The sequence below is a fragment of the Harpia harpyja genome, chromosome Z (genome assembly GCF_026419915.1).
Source record: "Harpia harpyja isolate bHarHar1 chromosome Z, bHarHar1 primary haplotype, whole genome shotgun sequence".
In the NCBI taxonomy this organism is placed as follows: domain Eukaryota; kingdom Metazoa; phylum Chordata; class Aves; order Accipitriformes; family Accipitridae; genus Harpia; species Harpia harpyja.
In genome coordinates, this window is record NC_068969.1 from 59,322,631 (window position 1) to 59,340,502 (window position 17,872).

The window sequence follows — 17,872 nt, forward strand, 5'->3', positions numbered from 1 at the left end:
CTAACAACATGCTACCAGAATTTTGCACCAACAGTTCAGCAACATTAATTGCCATTTGGCTAAATTGGAGCTCCAGCTGACCATGAGTGCAGTACCGGAGGCTTGACTAAGCTCTCTCAAAGGCTGGTCCCTGAGGATTTCCTGCCACCAGCACGTCACATACATGGTTATTTGATTTGCGTGTAGCAGTTAATGTTTCTAATGGCCAGTGCCCTCCTTTGCATGGTAGATCCACTAACAGGTTTATCAAGCCATGGAATTTCCAGCAGCCTACTGCAGGCCTGTACATTGCAGCTGCTGTGCAGTGACTCACTAATGCTGCAGTATAGCAGCTTTAAAAAGACAGTGCTGCAGATGGAGTCCTGTGTGTGTCCTATTATAATTAAAAGGTTTTAAGTCAGATCAAATTTTTGTACAGCGTTTATTGCTCCTTACCAATCCAGCCTCCACTTCTTTGAATGGCGGAGGCTGTGTCTTGGAAAATGTTACTCTAATGTCTGAAGTGCTCAGGAAGTGTTAGTGAATGTGAAGAACACCACTATGGGTTGCATTACCTAAGAGGTATTTCTGATACTGTACTGTGTCAGGGAGAAGCCTTTTCTAATGCTCTAAATCCTTGCTGGAGTGAAAGGGACTGTATCCAAAAAACCTAGGGGGCCGCCAGTGTAGCTTTAGAATGCAAGCACAGAAATTCTTATTGTTTCCCCAAAGGTAAAATGGACTTCTGCTGTTGGAATGTTTTTGTGAACTTTCTATGTTCCGTGGGATATTTTTTCTTAAGGGGGAAAATAGCTAAGGGTAGGAGTTTAAAGTGCATTACCCGCCATTAAAAAAAAATTCCCCCTACCCTTACAAAAACAACTTGTCCTCCTCCAAAATCAATGGGAGATTTTTCCTTTGACCTAACCTTCAGTCCCCAGTCATCCTCACCCTAGAGGATAGTCAGATAGTGTTCCTAACAGACATCTCATCAGAGTTTCCCTTTTACTTTATGTATGTATGTATTACCACACTTTGGAATTTTATGTATGTGTTCTTTTTCCCTGTTCCTTTACTTTTGCTCTTATTTCTGAGGCATGTGGAGACAGGGATGACAATATGGGCATACTTAGGTGGTAGTTACTGTGTCCATTTACTCCCTAATCAGGGCTCTGGATGCGTTCAGGAGGGGGAGATTGGCGTTTTATGGAGGATTTGATTACTGCAGGGTTTGTGAATAGGTAGGAGCCTCAGAGCAGTCCTGTGGGTGGCCCAGGAGACGCAGCCTGGGAGTGTTGTGGTCCGGAGTCCTGGAGAACCTGGCTGGCAGTCCACCAAGGAGGGAGAATTGCTGTGGTGGGAGACCAAGGGAACACACTGGAGCATTGTGAAAACTGAACAATTTTGTCTAATCGGCAGATTCCACTTTAAATAATGCTGAATGAGAATTTTTCCCAAACTGGCCTACTTCTGACCCTCAAATCATGCTTTGTGTTTCCTTGTCTTTAATGCTCTTCAGCTTTTTATCTGCCCAAATGGCTGACCTCGGTAACTGGCTTCCATGTGTCCCTCTGATAATGTATGGGGGCTTTCATTCTAGGTCAGCTGCAGTATTTTGCAACTCTTAAAGCCTTTGCTTTTTTGGTTGAAGTCCTCTTTTCGTTCTCTGCGCCCCCCCCCCCCCCCCCCCCCCATGTTTCCTATCTAGCAGAAAAGAGAAAAAATACCTTTAGTTGTCACTCAAATCATAGCTGAATGAACTCTCCTGAGGCTGGTAACCATCCCGTGGGTTTATGTGTTAAGAGTACTGGGGTGGCACAGGGTTATATATTGTTCATTACTTAGAAGTCTTGCTTTTTATTAACGGGTTGCTCTACAGGGAAAAAAACACGTTTAAAAGAAAAATGTATGGAGATTTGGATAAGCTGAGCTATATCAGAAGCCTTTTTCAAAATTGTCTAAAAGTTAAATATGTTTAACAGTAGTAGTTGTGTGGTTCAATGTACTGTTGAGTTTTCTTTGGAGACCATGCAAACTAAATCTAGGAGGGGTCAACTGTATGTTTACTGTAGCAATCTTTGCTTGTACAGGGAGTTCGTACTCATTACAGAGCAGTTTAGTGAGCAACCTCCCAAAGGGCCTACTGGGCAGCTTGTAGACCTGGTGGTAAGCTCTGATGCTTTTTTATTAGAAGGTTTTAAGTAGTCCCGGAGTGCCAGTAAAGCAACTTCTATTACTTCAGGTATATACTCTAGATCTGTACAGTGCAGGAGACTGACCCCTGTTGACTGACCCCTGTTGTCCAGAGGCAGTTAAAGCTGTGAGTGAATTCTTTGACTCACAATGTCTGCTGGCCAAAAGCAGGCGTTCACTTTTCTAAATGCAGGTCAAAAACTAAAGCACAGCAAGGTCATGTTAAAGCTCTGCATGATACACCAAGAAAAGATACAAACCTTGCAATACCAACAAATACAGATTCTGTGAAATTGTGGGAGGCACTGACTTAGAAGTTATAATGCAGTGTTGGGGAGTCTCCTTAGCAAATTTGCTTTTTTAATTATTTATACATGGCAAGTTTACTTCTGTTATCATGCAAGTCTCATAAAACATTTATAGCATCCCCCTCACCTTGGCTGGAGAATGAGTATCTTCTCTCCTTGTGAGCTGCATCTTTAATGAGCTGTGGAAAGAAACGGAACAGCACAGTATTCCTCATTTTTGAAAGAAGTAGACTACATTGATCTGAGTGGAATAAATCCTCTTGGAAGTCATTTCTGGGTACATGAAGGAGGAAAGGGATAAATGAAGCTTCACCAACCTGAGATTGTCTTCTGTGATGAAATCACTTTATCTGTAGATGATGGGAGAGTAGAGGCTGTCACCTGCCTTGATTCTTGGCAAGGCTATTGCTGTGGTCTCCCATGGCATCCTTGCATCCAGGTTGGGATGGTAAGGTCTGGATGGGTGAGAAACTACTAGGTGAGTGAAAAACTGACTAGATGTTTGAGCTCAGAAAGTAGTGATTAGTGGGTAATACTCACTACTGGCCTCCAGATAATAATATCACAGGGGTCTGTCCTGGGATCTGTTTAACATCTTTACATCTCCTTGTCCAGGCTTTTGGTAATGTATCTCATCAAGTCAGTGAGTGACTCCAATCATGGTTTTGAAATATCTATATTCATAGTCATAAACCATAGTTAGCAATTTTGACGTGATTATAGCCCTTGCCTGTAAGGTAGAATTAATAAGATGCCGATTTTGGTATGTTGTAGCAGTAGAACTACTTATGTGTCTAGTAGTCCAAAAGTTGCCACTTGGGTCAATGTTATGGAAAAAAAGAAATAAAACAACCAACTCCCACCCCCCCCAAACAAAACAAACAAAAGATCTAAAAACAACCAAACAAACCCCCCCCACATACCTATGTGACTTCTTCATGAAAAGAGCCTGAGAAAGGATAGCTTTTTTCTCCAAAATCCTTATGCATTGCACTACTGTTAAGTGTGAGTTTTGACTCTTTCCTATTTGTTTTTAAGTGTGTGTATCCTTTGTTGTGGTATATAGACAGAATGCAGATGTTACTTCTATGACCTTTACAAGCTGTATTTCTTTGTACTGTATATGAACTGTTAATGTGTAACATTTAAAATTAACAAGTTTAGAAAACACCCAGGAGAGTTTGGAGTATTTTTCCTCATTTGTTTACTTTAAGTATGTGATGACGATTGATTATAGGGTCTTACTTTTCACTACTTCCATCTACTTTGACAGATCTTTTCTGATGACTTCTGTGTGTGTTTCTTTCATATATCAATAGAGTAAGGAGAATGACGTTTTCCTCCTTAAATGTACAGTCACAAACCATGCTGAGCAGCTGGTGTAGGTGCCCACATAAAACCTCGCAGTGTTTTCACTCATTCTTTTCTAATGAGGTAGAATATTGGGTATCATTTCTTAAAATGATGTGAATGTTTTGTCTTCAGGTATGATCAGTGAGTCTTAATAGCTGAAATGTATTTAACTGTTGCAAAGGCAAGGAGTCAACCTTTCTTGCTGTTCCTTATCTACAGAGGTAATGAAATCGGTAGCTTTGTGCTTGACTCAAATGAAAGGGAGCATGACCTTAGTGTATAGATCTGTTTTACTGGCATTTTCTGGGTTTGAAACAGGAATTAAAAGAAACTACAGTGTGCTTGCTGCATGGGTTGTGTGTCAAGTATGGGTGTGTTACTGTAGGACCATTTTACTGATGTTATCAACGGGCTAGTTTAAGGTGCCTGCCAACATAGAGGCTGCTGCTTGTACGCACAGCACTGAGCATTGTGAGGGTTGTGAACTCTTATCCCCTTCAGTGGCAATTGCAAGAGGATATTTTTGCCCCGAGATTAAATAAAGATGCAGTATAAAATTCTAAATGGAGGCTATGGATATGCTTATTTAAGGCTGTTGGGATGAGAAAAGAGAGGGACCAGTTTGATTTAGGTTAGCTCCAAGGTAACAAGAGAGAAGGAAACGGGACCGTTTTGTTCTGGTTGCAGAAGGCAGAAGGAATTGGGGTGTGATGTAGTAGAGATGCTGCATTCACTCACTTCGTGTTATCTGTTTCATATATTAATATGGGAAGGAATTTCCAGATCTGCATCCTCTAGAGAACATTTTAGGAACAAGACCTGGTAATGAACTTCTTGTTACATAAAACCAGATGTTCCTTCAGGCTCCTGTCACACACTAGATGCTTTTTTAGACTAGTCGTGGGAGACAGAAACCTGCTTCAAGGTGCAGGCGTAGCTTTCTCAGTGGGTTTTTACATCTCGACATGAGCTCTTTGACTGCCCTTACTTTGTGCGTAGACTGCATTCCGTTCTGTTTTCTCCTTGTTTTGTAGCTACATTCTCATGCTTCCTCATTCACTTGGAAGCTGGGCTGCATTGTGTGTGTGTGTGTGTCTGTGTATGTCTGTGTGTGTCATTTACTCACTGAAGACATTAATTCTACACTGTGGTAGTCATGGCTTAAGGCTGGGGAAGACCTTTCTCTTTCTACCAGTATATAATGCTTTACTCATGCCATTTTAAGGTTTGAATGTTAGCTGGTTTTCTGCATAAGCCAGGATGGTAAGAATGGTTCATAGTACCTGGCCTACTGCAGCTGGAGTACCCAGAGGTTTAGTTTTGAATTTTGACATCCATTTCAATATACCTGTGCCTGGTTCTACTGTGCTTCTAGGTTTTTTCTTTGGTGCTATGTGTGATAACATGAGGGAAAACTCTCCCATCTCAGGTCTCCTTTCTTCCATTTGTAATGATGAAAGAATTATTTGCACTTGGTCAAAGAGGATGAGGTATAAAAACTAAGTTAATCAGCCTGTTATGAGCGAAAAGCAGTTGCGGATCCCTCAGGGGTTAGACACAACACTCGGCAAGTGAAAGCTTTGGCTTTAATGAAAGCCTAGCGTTATGACAGTGGGAGCCCCGGGATGCCAATTCAGTCATACGGGGACCCAAGCAGCAGAGCCCTGCTCAGGAGTGAAGCTCAAGGGGAAGCACCGCAGGGGTGGATAATAAAACTTGTGCCGATTTAACGTATTGTACATGTGCAGTGTCCTGGTTTGGTCATTAGCGACCTCACTGATGTAGTGCAGGTGCTGCTGTTGTCCAAATTCCAAGATCCGCAGCTGGCTGCCATTGTTGGCACCTGTACAAAAGTAGGTGCAGATGTTGGAGCAAATGATCCTGGGTTACTGTGACAATGAGATAAAATGTGCTTGGGATCTACATGCTCAAATGGGATGGGAAGAAGCCAACTGTCCCAGGTTACAGTAACAACAAGTTAAGATGTGTTTGGGGCCCCAATCAGACAGGGGAGGCAAACTATCCTGGGTTACCATAACAAAGTATTCTCATGCCCTACATAGGGTAACAGGGTTTTCTTGCTAGATCTCTTGAATACGTCAGGAGATCTCTTTACATGTCACAGTTACTAGAAGAAGCATCTTTGTGAGCTTCATTGTCCCATGCAGACTGTTTGAGAGAGACAGAATACCAAATTTTATTTTTTTACTACATATCCTCCACACTTTTTCTGGTCTTTTTTTTTTTTCCACATTTACTTTCAACCTTTGGACAGTGGGAGGAAAAAACCACAAAAGATAAGCAGCCATGTGCTCACATGTATTTTTAAAAAGAAATGGCTGTTGTCATTTGTTCTCCGTTTTTCCTTTCTCAAAGTCAAGCCTCAGAGAGGAGGCAGTCCAAAACATTCTGGCTCATATGGAGATGATTCTCAAACTTGACTGCAGTTTTACTATTTGGCAGGGCTTGGTGGGTGGGTTCCTTTTCCCCACACCGCCACCCCTCCAGTTGGTATTGAAATGATTAAAGTGCAAACCTTGGATTTGCTTTTCTGGTCTCCAACTCTGCCAGATCACATACTGCCTTTTCTCAGACTAGCTTTCATGCTGTCCTTCCACAGAGCAGCAAGTCTTTCCTCTCCATAAAAATTAGGAAGGACAGTACAGTAAATAATGCATTCACTCAACCAAGTTAGTTCAGATTTGCTGGTGTGCTTTGGTAGTGACACTGTACTACATAACAGGAACTTAGTTTTGTTACTTGGAACATGTAACCTGAGAATCTGACCGGAGAAGTCCCCTACAAATGGATTCCTGAAGTTGTTGCATTCTCCTAGGGCATAATGTGTGAAACTCTCTAGCATTATGCTGTGCCCCCTCTTATTGGTGTCATGTTCAGATGCCTTCCTTTCTGTGAGTGGGATAGTCTCACCTGCTGATTATTTGGGCCATTAACAAGGTGGTTGCTGTGGCATCCTCTGCACACTGTTTTGCAGGTGAACTATAATATGCATGCTTTCTCAGCCTTAGTCATTTGGGTGGTGGATGGTGGGATTCAGTCTTTAGCGTCCAATCTGATACCCTGTAGTCTGCATGGCTCTTCCTGGCCTATTGCTTATGCCACTCCTTGTCCAGCTGGTTTGTGCATCTACTGAGTTACCTGGCACCACGTCTAACTCCCTTAGAGTGCATGGCAAAAGTGACTACTCTAGTATGCTGAGATGGCAAATTGCTTCTTGGACAAATGCTGCAGTAATGACAAAGCTTGTCTATGAAAAAAACGTCAGATACTGGTAAAACAGTTTTGCTAGTATTGCTGCATACATTCTATCTGTTGGGTTTGGCCCAGTTACCTCAGGTAAGGATCATCTCTACTTCAAACTGATCTACATAGCCATGCTGGTGAAAAGGTATCACGTAGACCTGATCTCCAGAGTTTCAGCTTTCACCTAGGCAGGATGTTTTTGCCAGCAAATGATGGTTGTAGCATCAGTTCTTTAGGCCTCTCAATCCCCTTGTGGCTTGAAAGGCATGTGCTAGGTTCATGCAGTATCGTCATATTCCCATGAGAGAAAAACCTGGGATGGATCCAAGCTGCCTTATGTTTTGTGGCTCCTAACATGGCTTCTCTTAGTGTCCATTGTGAAACATACACTGGCATGGTTTGTGGCCCTGTCTGTGGCCAACACACTGAGAATATAAATCTTTGAAGCCTGCCTCTGAGATGCTTGTCATAACCTTGGCTCTAACAGTTCACAGAGCAGTCTCCAGTGTATGCCAAGATGGCAGCCATCATTGGCTGCAGCTGTGAACTCTTGTGAAGCCTTGAATACAGCAGTATTCAGGGGCTAAGTTAAGCTTTCATAAACAACTCAAATAAGTTCACATAGCACCCCTCGAATCAGTGTTCTGAAACTGCAGTAAAAGAATCCTTCATAGTTCCAGAAAACTTTGCTGTGCTTCTAGAAATGTGCTTTGATACAGCAGACCTAGGTGTGGGCAGAGGGGAGAGACTTTAGATGGGATGTTGCACCACAGATTCTCAGTGATCTGAGCCTGGGTTTTCAGTCAGTGATTATAAGCCAGTATGATAAGTAGTTCTTCAGAGCTACCTACAGCTGCCAGAGGGAGTTTCAACAGTAATTTTCAGGAACATCTGCAAATACTCCGCTGTTTAAAAAGGACAGCGCTTTCTTTCTGTTTAAAGGATGTGTTGCAGTTTGGATGTTTGTAGTTGGCAGATTTCAGTGGCTTGGCGTAATAGTGAGAGGGCAGACGAGCTGCATAGAATTTTTATTGCAAATTACAGTGCGCTCTCAGATAGCACATTATTGTTTCATGTTCCATTTTTTACAATTAAAAGAGCATTTTCTTTTCTCAGTACTTGAGATTTGTCTGAGCTTCCAATGGAGATTTTTCTGTTCTTCTTGCTTTAAAGCTTGTGATAAAACTTGTATCTCTAAATCGTCTTTCCTGGATATTTGTCTCACTTATTTCATTGCTGTTTTATAGGTTTGCTTAAAAAAAGTGTTCAAAGTGTATGTAAGCTTTAGGATCTGGATTTGTACTTACATAGTTGGCTCCTAAGTGGAGGTTTCCAGTTACAGGTGTGTGCTTTTGACTCCTGTTCATCCTCCTCTCTCATCCCTCAATGTGCTTAATTTCTTTCAACTACATGTACAGATATTTAAGAGGTCCCGTATTAACTTTGTGCCTGGTGACTAGCAATAGAGAGAGGCCTGCAGGAGCAAATGTTGAGTGTTCACTGTCACCTTTCAGTTTGTATGTTCAGAAGCATGCTGAAAGAGAACACACTTGTTCCATGATTTCACTGAGCATCAGAGTGAGGCTGACCATCCTGCAGTTCCCCAAATTGTCCTTTTGGCCTTTTTTTTTTTTCCTTTTGAAAAGATTGGTGCAACATTTGCTTTTTCCTAGTCTTCAGGGACCTCCCTGATCTCCATGGTACTTCAAATGTGAGAGTGAGCAGCCTTGCCATGGCAATGCCCATCTCTCTCCTCAGTACCCTTGGATGTAGCAGGTCTGATCCCATGGGCTTGTATGGATCAAGTTCTGCTAAGCAATTTCTGACTAAGTCATCATCAACTGATGGGCATCCTTTCCCTCCTTGAACCCTGTCTATAAGAACAGACACTGGAAGACCTTGCTAGTGAAAAACAAAGGCAAAGACGACCTTGGAGTACCTCTGCCTTATCTGTATCTCTTGTCACTAAATCACTTACTCCATTCAGTAACTGTCCCACATTTTCATTGTTCAGTCTTACCATTAATGTAGCAGTAGAAGCTCTTGTTATCCTTATGATGCTTGCAGGTCTGACCTGCAGCTGAGCTTAGCCTTTCCTGCTACCATTCCTGGATGCCCAGGCAATGTTTCTAAATTCCTCCTTTGTAGCCTAGCCTTGCTTTCACCTCCTTGTCATGACCCAGACTGGACAGACCAGGGAGCCATGTTTAATTCGAAATTCCCTCGGACTAAATTAAGGTAAAACGACACCAAACAATCAGTTAAAGATTTTATTCATGACAAAAGCAAACTGAACTGGGGAGGTGTGGTAGTAGGTGGCAGGGTTTCTCACAACAGGAATTGGCATAAGACTACTTCTGTAAACTGTGTAACTATATACATCAATTCAGGGAATAAGGAGATCCCTCCCGTTGAGTTACGAGGTTCAGAGCAGACCCCCTTGCTTTCCAGACTCCTCCTCAGAGAATGGTCTAGGGGCGGCTGGATCCACTCTTAGTCTCAGACTTGGTCAACGGTTTATATGTTGAAACAGATGAGGTGTAGGGATTGTGGAAAAGGAAAAGGAAAGAGAGAAGAAGACGGAGAGAGAAAAAGGAAGAGCGAAAGATTTCACTGGTCCTGGGTCCAGTGTTGGTTCAGTCAGCTGATGTGTCCAGTCAGCCAAGGAGTCCAGTCCCGGTGGGCTTCAGTTTGTGTCCTTTTATCATCCTTGCTCCTCCTTCGGGCGGGCACCCGAACTCGTCAGGTTAATGAGCAGTTTGTGATCCTTTGGGCTTGGGGGTCGTTTGTGGAGTAACTTCTCCTTCCCTGCAGACGTGGCCATTGTTTAATCTTTGTATCAGAACAGCTTATCAGAACAGGGAGCTGAGGACCCTCCAGCACGCCCTCCCCCTCCTGTTGCTGATGTCTGAGCTGATGGGCTTTTCACCTTGGTTCCTTGCTGTGCAGGGTTTGTCTTTAAGCAGAACTTGCCCCACCACAATGTTTGAGACATTAACTCTTTCAGTCTCTCACACTCCTGTATGCTGCCTTTTTGCAGTGGAGTTCCACCATGAGTTCCTTCCTTGGCTGGGCTGGTCTCCTGATACATCTGCTTGATTTCCTGAGTATTGGGCTGGACTGTTCCTGTGCTTGGAGAATGTCCTTAAAGACCTGCCAGCTTTCTTGCGATCCTTTACCCTTCATTGCAGCTTCCAATGGGATCACACCTACCACTCCCCAAGTCTGCTTTCCTGAAGTCCATGGTCTGTATTGTACTACTCTTCCTCTCTGCCCTCAGGATCTTGAACTCCCCTATGTCATGATCACTACTACTGAGACTGCCAGTGATTTTTATGTCCTTAATCAGTACTTCCGTGCTAGCGAATAGCAGATGTGCTTAGCTGTGCACCATCCCAGGTTAGCCTATCCAGTACCTGTATTGGGGAGATACTCTTTTCTAGAAATCTCCTTGACGGTGTATGTCCCCACCTGCTCTTTCGCCTTTCCAGCAAATCTCAAGGAGATTAAAGTCATTCATAAGAACCAGGTCTGTGATCAAGAGCAATCCTCAAGTTGTTTAGGGTGCTACAGGGACGTCTGTAAGAAAGCCATTTCTGCCGCGATGACACGCTTACCGGCCTCTTTTCTGATGTGGACCCACAAGCTCTCACCCAGCTCTTGTCCCCTGAAAGAGCTCCATATATCCAAATTGCTCTTTCGCATGAAGGCACCCCTTCGTCTTCCTTGTCTGCATTTCCTGAAGAGCATCTGTCTGTCCATCACAACTTGGTCATTCCTTACATGTCTCAGTTATTCCAATCACGTTGTGACTGGATGCAGAGCTCTTGTTCTTTCTGTCTGCTCTCAGGCTGCATGTGTTTGTGCATGTACGCTTCAGACAGGTATTCCTTCAGCCTGTAATGTTTCTCCTGAAGTGCCTCTTGTTCTTGTCAGTCCGAGTCCTTTACTTGCTACTGCTGTCCCTCAATTCTTCACTTAACTGTAGGACAAAATCTCCCTTTTCAATTGGAGATAATGTGAGCTAAAAGTAATTTAACTGAAACAACTGATGTATTGTCTTCACTGATGTTACTGTGCAAAGAAGTAAGTGGAAAGGATAATATTCTGCATCTGTTCATGCTGGCTACCTTCTGCACTTTGCATCCACTGATACCTCCCTTGCCAAAATCTTGCTGTGTTGGTTTGGTTTTTTGGGTTTGTTTGTTGGGTTTGGTGGTTTGGTTGTTTTTTTTTTTTTAAGGCTGTTAATAAAAAGGAGGAGAGGAAAAATGTTTTGTTACTAAACTCAGATGTTAAAATAGAATTAATAGTTTAATGAAACCTGCTAAAAGCTGTTCCCATTACTAGTACTGTAGTTAAAAATTGCTGCTGCCATTATAACCTTATCCATGGCAGAGTTTATTACTTTGTGGTGAAAATATACTGCAGGCAATAGAACTTGGCATTCCTGGCCAGAGCCCAAGGAAATACTAGTGTTTGGTTTCTTTATTTCTTTTGTAATTTAAAAACATGACTTCATTTTGATTTGAAAGAGCCCAAGTAGTAGAGGTTTTGTGGATTTGGCTGGCTTTTGTGCTTCCTACAGCTATGTTTTGTTTGTATAATAATTGCTGGGTTATTAATTCATAATGTGATCTAATTTGTTTCCATTATATGTACACAGTGTTAAAATTTCACTTGAACGTCTACTGTTAACTAACAGTAAAACTTGTGTCAAGAGAGTATCTTGGGGATGGCTGTGGTTTAACCCCAGCCAGCAGCTAAGCACCACACAGCTGTTCGCTCACTCCTTCCCCCTCCCCACTGCGGGATGGGGAGGAGAATCAGAAAAAAACAAGTAAAACTCACGGGTTGAGATAAGAACAGTCTAATAATTGAAATAAAATAATAATAGTAATGAAAAGGAAGATAACAAAAAGAGGGAGAAATAAAACCCAAGAAAAACAAGTGTTGCAGAATGCAGTTGCTCACCACCCACTGACCGATGCCTGAGCAGCCATCCCCCGTCCCAGCCAACTCCCCCCAGTTTATATACTGAGCATGATGTTCTGTGGTATGGAATATCCCTTTGGCTAGTTCGGGTCAGCTGTCCTGGCTGTGTTCCCTCCCAGCTTCTTGTACACCTCCGTGCTAGCAGAGCATGGGAAACTGAAAAATCCTTAACTTAGGATAAGCGCTACTTAGCAACAACTAAAACATCAGTGTGTTACCAACATTATTCTCATACTAAATCCAAAACACAGCACTATACCAGCTACTAGGAAGAAAATTATCCCAGCTGAAACCAGGACAGGGATTTATTTTATACCCATCTGAGTACATTTTAATGCTTCCCTATAAACACACAAACACAGAAACAGACTGCACATGCACACAGTTTGTCATAGCTGGAAAAAACGGAGCTGTGACTTCGGCAACTTCAGTTTGCCTGTTCATGCTCTCAACTGATTTCAGTGAGACTAATAGCATAGCATAGCCTTCCTCGGCGTCTCCTGCCATGTGAGCATGTGCACATTTCTGATTATTTTTCATTCTGTTCAGCTCTTGCTGCAGACATTGTGCAGTGATCCCAGTGATTAAGGCAGGTGATTAAAAGGAAGTCTCTATTTGTGAATTACTTTGCAAGAGAGTGTTCTTGAGAAAAGCCTATTCTGCAGATATTTACTGTATGGTTGTAGGTAGCTCTGTATCTAGTTCTGGTTGTGCTTGCTAGCTTCTACAGTTTTGGAAAAGTGCAGGTGAACTTTCTGTATTCTTAAGAGGGGTTTAGAGTCAAGGTTGTGGAGAAATAGCTCAAGTAGGACTATCAACAAGACTTTGTTTTGTAGGGAGTTGTTAGGGGTGTTGTATGACAGGGTTTAGCTAGTATGAGTTTACTGGTATGATTAGGAAACCAAGTCCCCAGCACTATAAGGCAGTTTATATTGGCAAAAGCATATTCTGCCAGTAAAAACTGCCTCAGTCTCATATATAAAAATTATCTTTAACCTAGGTTTGCTTTTGAAATAAGTATCGTATGTGATTTTTTTTTAAGTATGTTCATGTTTATACATGTTGCCTGATGGTAAAGTAGTAAAGCTGTAATTTGTGTCATACTGCGCACTGTGTTCAGGCAGCTCCCCAAGTTTTACAAACTGTCAAACAGGCGGGTATAGTTACGCACACACATTTAAAGAAGGAAGAAAAAGTTAGCTCACTGTATAGTGCATTTAGAATTTTATTTCACTTGTTTGGTAGCTGAAGGCACTTTGCCTTCTGCCTAACATCTGGTAAACCCATCCAGTATAAACCATAATACTCCTAGTTTTACTAGGCATTTTAGTTTCCTTGTTGTGCCAAGTGGAACCGCAGTGGGAAGTGTTCACAGGGAAGCTCTGTGCTACACATTTTGTGAATGAAGGATTTGCAGCTGCTTGATTTTGTGTCCCTTTATTTTTTCTAAGAATAATGAAGTGACAAGACTTTTAATTACATCAAGGGACAGTTCTGCATTGGGAAACCAATTTCTCTAGGGTATAGACTTAAAGTGGATATAGTCTTTAGGACAGAGATAAAAATATTCCTTATACTGAACATACTTTTGATGCTTAAAAAATAAACAACAGTTTAAGTTACCCTTCTCATGATACCTCTTTGTATGGTAGGTTGGTAGAGAGGGGGGAAAAAAAAAGAAATGCTCTTTTGCCTGTACCAGAGTGTTGGCCTGGGGCAGCTGCAGTCGAAGTTGCTCCAGATGAGACAATCCCATTTACAGTTGAGCTTGGTAATGTTAAGCCAGCTTTTCAGGTGATGTCCCTTTTGGTCAGTTGGCGACTGCTAAGCACAGAGTTAAACTATGTCTGGGAAGACCATGGATGCTCAGTGAGGAGTATTTGTGCTGTAGCATGAGAAGTCACCAAGCAGGTCTGTTGGGAGGCTGATGAAGGTAGCAGCAAGGTCCAGGACTTTCTATACAAATTCTTGATCACAGATCACTCTTGTCATCGTATGCATCCCAGACTGCTTGTGCTGATTGCTGTAGGAGGAGGTATGAGGCAGCAAAGAAAGGCTCAGCAAGTATCTGGTGCCTGGACTTGTATATATGCCCATGAGTGTATCTGAGAGGAGGCTGATAACTGGAAAACTTTTCAAATATCTACAGATTAATCATTTCACCCATTTAAAGATTTAAATATTTTAACAGGATCATTTTTAATAATCAACCTGTAGCCACGTAAAAGTAGTTACGTTGTGGTCTTTTCAGAGGTCTTTTGTTCAAAGGTCTTTTGTTACCTGGTTGGGCTTCCAGCACCCACCCCACCCCAGTAACAAATCAGCAATTTGCTTTACAATTCAGAGAAACGATCCAGTTAGGTTTTGCAGCCTCGTACCTTATAAATAAATGCTGTCATAAGACAAAATACGAAGTTCCTTACTTTGTTGTTGTTTTTACTTCGTGTATGTTTATGCCAGCGTGCCTTGCATCTTGCTGCTTTTGAATTCGGAAAGGTTGTGAGTGAGGTTTTGGTGAACTCGGTCAAACTCAGTCCGACTGAGGTGGAGGGCACGGCCAGGGTGCAGAGGAACACACGCATGCCCCGCGGAAGTGTAAGAACAGCCGCCGGGGTGCTGCAAACAAACGCCCCGCCCAGGCCTGCCCCGCCGACGTTCCCCCTGTGGCCGAAGGCGCCCCCTGGTGGCTGCGGGCGGCCACGCCCGTGCCAGGCGGGACGGTCCGGCGCGGAGGCCGCGGCGGCCCCGCGGGTCGGGCAGGGAGCGGGGGTAGCCCTCGGGCTGGGTCCTGCGCCGTGCGCTTGACCGAAGGTAAAACACCACAGCCGTGCGTGGCTGTGAGGACGCGTCAGGGTGCAAAGGAAATGGAGAAGTGAGCTTACTCTGTAATGAATGGCTTTTTCCCGTGGTGTACTTGAGGAGTGTTACTCGGTTGGTTGAAATTAAGATTTCTGATACCATTGCTAAATTACCAGTGTATCTTACAGAACAGAGAACAACATATAAAAATACATAAACTAATAGAGAAACACGTTAGCACTGACAAGCAATGGAAGCGTAAAAAATAGGGGAATGAAATTAGAAGATTTCTTGTGTACATCTGACAACAAATACCAATGTGTGCACACTTTCTGTCCACCTTTAAATGGGAGGGAAAAAAGCCTCAAACAAAACCCTTAGACCACCACACAAAAATATGTTCACATAACTACTAGGTTAGATTGGTTTTAATTAATTCAAATTGCCAAGTAGGATACCTATTTGAATTACGTTTTTCAGTTTAACTTTGCAGCATTCATCTAAAGAAAACTTGAGTCTTACTAGTTAATAACTGTGATATTTCTGATTGAACGTAGCTTTTGTACATTTGCTAAATTTTGTGAGGAAAGGAGGTAACTTGCAGGCACACTTAAGCAATTTATGTAGCTAGCATTTTATTGGCTTCTCGTGTTCTGTGTTTTAGTCTTTTGGAAAATTGCATGTGTGTTTTGGGGTTTTTTCCTTGATAAGATTATTTTTTACTTCTTAATTGATGCTGGGCTCCTGTTGAACAGGAACATAATGAAACTAAATTTAGACAACAAGCTTGTTAAAACAGTCTTAAAAGGCAGACATATGTTTATATATGTCAGTGTGCTGGGAATAAAACAGCTTAAGAAAATGAAAACAAAATCTTGGGGGGAGTTGCAAATTTGTTTTTTCTCAATATGTAGTATTTATAGAACTAGTGATTTAGTATTCACTTGCACTTTGCCTTCTTTTTCCAGTCTGTAAAAATTAGACTGTTTTCTCCTACAATTTATAATAGATTTCCTAACTTTGAATGAGTAAGCTATTAAACTGAGAGAAATCACTCTCTTTTCAACTGAAAGAGGAAAAAAAGGCTTCAGCTTTTCAAAGAACACCCTAAACAATTCTGACTTCATTTGGTTAGTCAAGAACTTCCAGAGGCTTGACTGATCCTAAAACTTCAAGACTAACATATACCATTTGAAATATTCAATTACTGTTTCTTTTTTTTTTTCATTCTAGACAACTTAGGCTTTGATTTTAAGTACATGTTAAAATAGCTTTGATTGTGTTTAAATTCAGTGTCTTAATTTAAAATTTATGTCTTTTTACCTGCTAGTTTGTGATGTTCAAAGACTCTTCCTTGGATCAGGCATTGCAATCAACGTTGTTCATACAATCTTTATTTTGGTACATCTTGATTTTTCTTGGGCAATGTATTACTATGGAATTTCCTTGTTCTGCATTTTTCTTTATGATGAAGGGGTTCGGAATGGAAATGCTCTCTTGAGAACTCCTGAGTAATCTTATCTTTTGAAATACTGGGAAGTGAATGTCCAGTCCAAAAAGGGGGGCTGTGTGGCTATTTGAGTCTCAGGAGACCTCCAGGTGGAAGAATCTTTCTGTATGCTGTGAATTAATGAGAATCTGCCTGTATGCTGCATATTTTACAGAAGCAAAAGGGACCTTACCTTGAGCCTTGGTATTATCCACCCTACTGATTTTGATCTTGATTAGGCCATTTGATTCCAAATTTTTAACATAGATGGATGGGTGCAACCCAGCTTGTGTTGCTTGAATAGATACTTGGCAGAAAGGTAGATTAACTTTCTGATAGATATTAACAGCAGTGATTTCAGAATCACCTAAAGCAGCTAATTCTGAGTAACTAAGAGGTAAATGAAAACTTGGACTTCTTTGTAATGGTGTTCCTTTATCACAGATCAGGTATTGACTTCTGCATGTCTTTAGCTGCTTAAATTGATAGTGTATTTAAGAATGGAGAAAAGAACGTTAGTCAGAGCTACTTTTTTTTATGTGCTTTTTCCAAAAAATAAGATTCTTTTCTGCTGAGAACCTTAAGAACCTTTGTTAAGAACCTTAGGTGAGTTTTTGAAGATGCAAGGATTATCAGAAGGGAAGATTTGAATGAAGTTCAAATTTGTTACGAAAAGCAGGGGACTCAGAATGATTGGACAAATTCATGAGGGATCCATCACTGTTCACTAATCAACACCATCCACATGCAACCTGCAGATCAGGGTTCCCAGAACTACTGCTTGTTGTGAGCTGATAGGCTGTGCCAAAAGAAAGAGAAATTAAGTTCTGTTGTCTGTGCTCACTTCAGACAGATTTGTTACTTACCAGCACTGGGACAAGATTGGGGTTTAGACAAGCAGTCCATCTAAGCTCAAGTATTTGTTCTTAGGTAGCAAGCTTCCAGAGTGCCCTTATTAGAGTAACTAATGTCTAACAAAGGCAAAATAAAGGTAAACATCAAATTTTTGTTTAGTTTCTCCATTTGCTGCAGTTTACAAAATTAATCCATTCTATGGCTGACAGGTTTCTAATCTGCGTGTTGGATATGTATCAAAAGAGTGCCTCTGTTAACGTTTAATAAACTTGGTAAGACTTGGTAGCCTATGGAAGCAGGAAAGATAGGCCAAAGAATTTCTATATTTTTAAAAGAGAAAAGGCAACAGCATGCAAAAATAGTGACTGATGTAACTGTACTGGAAAGTTGCCTTACTGCTATTCAGTAGGGCAGTGCGGGGTTTTTGCTGACACCGAAGAAGAAGCCTACTTAGCCCTGGAAGCTTTTCACCTCCATCCTAGGGCATATGGTTGTTCTTATAGTATGTATTCAGAGGGGGGTTTCTGTCTGTTAGTATTGCTGGAGAATGTAAAGCGAATTATCTGCCCTCAAAATAAAGGAAGAAATGGTATGATGAGATGAACAGACTGGAGCAGCAGGACATGCTGTTTGGTGG

At 41.8% G+C, this 17,872-nt stretch overlaps 1 protein-coding gene across 6 annotated transcripts in view; it reads left to right on the forward strand.

Moving 5' to 3' along the window:
* Positions 1-17,872, forward strand: part of RNF38 (ring finger protein 38) — a 129,584-nt gene that overhangs the window by 33,614 nt on the left and 78,098 nt on the right. The gene's annotated exons all lie outside the window — the stretch shown is intronic.